Raw genomic sequence first — 1,880 nt, 5'->3', positions numbered from 1 at the left:
CTCCAACAGGACTTTGATTCCATAAAGTGATGACTGGATTATAAAGAGGTGCAATTATTGGATGTGTGAGTATGCTGGTGGGAAAATTGCCTGTCTGACACTGGGAATGTGGTGCTTTGTTGTCCACTGGTGAATGCTACAGGACACTTTGTACTGTTTGCACCAGATTAAAATTGCTGAGGAATGATACAACGGTATCCACGAGTTCCCATCTTTTTTTGCAGTCCTGAAAGCAGCATGTTAAGACTTTTTTAAGAGCCCAGTAAATTGACATTGCATCATACCCAGACAAACAGACTTTATTAGTCAAAGACTTCTTTGTTTTTCTTTTGAAAGTAGAAATACAAAGTATAGACATACTTCTCAATTTAGGGCTTATGTTTGGCTGCAGATAATGCAAAGTCCTATGTGTATGGTGTACTTATTTCCTCTGAATTAGATATGCTTGGGGCTAAGTGTGTGTGTGGGGTCCAGTAAAACAAGAACATAAAGACCTTACATGAAGTTGTAATTTTTATGTGGAGTGATACTTTGTGCATACAGCTCTATTTTTGATGTTTGTTTCTCTCTTTGTACAAATGTATTTATATACCAGTTTGACTCTACTAAATCTTCTCTTCATATTTGGGAATTACTCAGGGTTAACAAAATTTTCTTAAAGAATTTTATTTATATTTTCTGTCAAATAGCTACAAGCAAATAACAAGAAGATCATAAAGGGCCTAGTGTAGAGCTTAGGCAGTAAACATGCATTGGGCTAAGGTTTAAGAAATTAGATTTTCCTCTAAGTGTTCAGTCGTTTGCAGTTTTTCTCACCGGCCCAACACCTGGGGGTAGGAGCAATGCACCTTGTTTTAGAAACCTGCTAAATTTATTTTAATGGCACGCGAAGAGTGAGCATTTGCTCCAGAGATTACCCCTTTCCCTCAGCTCCCTACATACTTCATTTTAGTATATGTTTTGCAGTACTGATAAAGGTAGGCATTTGGTTTTCAGTGCTTGTATCATCAGGCTGGATTACAGGACCAGGAGGACATCTCAGGCTTGCTGACATCTCAGCCAACTCTCACCCCCTTTCTGTACAAATACACGCTAATATTTGAATGCGGATACCCAGAAGGCAAAGGCAGCCATCACTTGTGTGGATATGATGAAGAAAGAACGTGTCTCTTCTGGCTGTGAATATCCTAAAAGCCAGACCAAGATGTGCAGAGTGAGTGACTTCCGAGACCCCCAGCGGCGGCTGATTCCTGCCTTCTGCAGCACGGTTGCGGGTTTCCTGCCTAGGGCGGGTGCTGGTGCAAAGTCCAGAAATGTACCGGTTCCAGAAGCTGCTGTTACTTCGCTAAGGCCTCCACCACCCTACCTGAGTCCCAGGGCCGTGTGCCTGCCTGCATACGCTGTAGTTACTGCAGGCCCGGGAGACGAGCCCGCAGTCGTGGCTCCAGCGTCCCGTCCCGGTCGCTGCCGGAGGGGCGGGGCTTGAACCCGCGGCCTCCCTGCTCCGCTCCCGGCACACCGCTCCCTCCAGCGGGGAGGTGCGACTAAGCGCGATTGATGGGGGAAAGAACCAATGGCCGCCTTAGAGCCCCCTAGCAACTGAGCCGCTGTGTGCCGCTGGGATCACGAGGAAGGGGGCGGTCCATGTTTGCTTCCCGCCAATGGAAGCCGGGGAGGGCGGGGCTAATGCTTCCTGGTGCACCAATTGGCGAATGCAGGGCGGATTGTGCCGCCCTGGTAGAAGGGGCAGGGGCGGGGCTACCCTTTCGGCGCGCCAATGAGTGCTGAGGAGGGCGGGGGCGGAAGCGGGGCGCCCAATAGCGGGGCTGGGGGCGGGGCTCGGTGTCTGTCAGAGCGCGGCGGCGGCGGCGGCGGCGGCG

This window comes from Strix aluco, chromosome 21, assembly GCF_031877795.1.
Source record: "Strix aluco isolate bStrAlu1 chromosome 21, bStrAlu1.hap1, whole genome shotgun sequence".
NCBI lineage: Eukaryota > Metazoa > Chordata > Aves > Strigiformes > Strigidae > Strix > Strix aluco.
The sequence above is the reverse complement of the archived record's forward strand: the minus strand, read 5'-3'. Positions refer to the sequence as shown.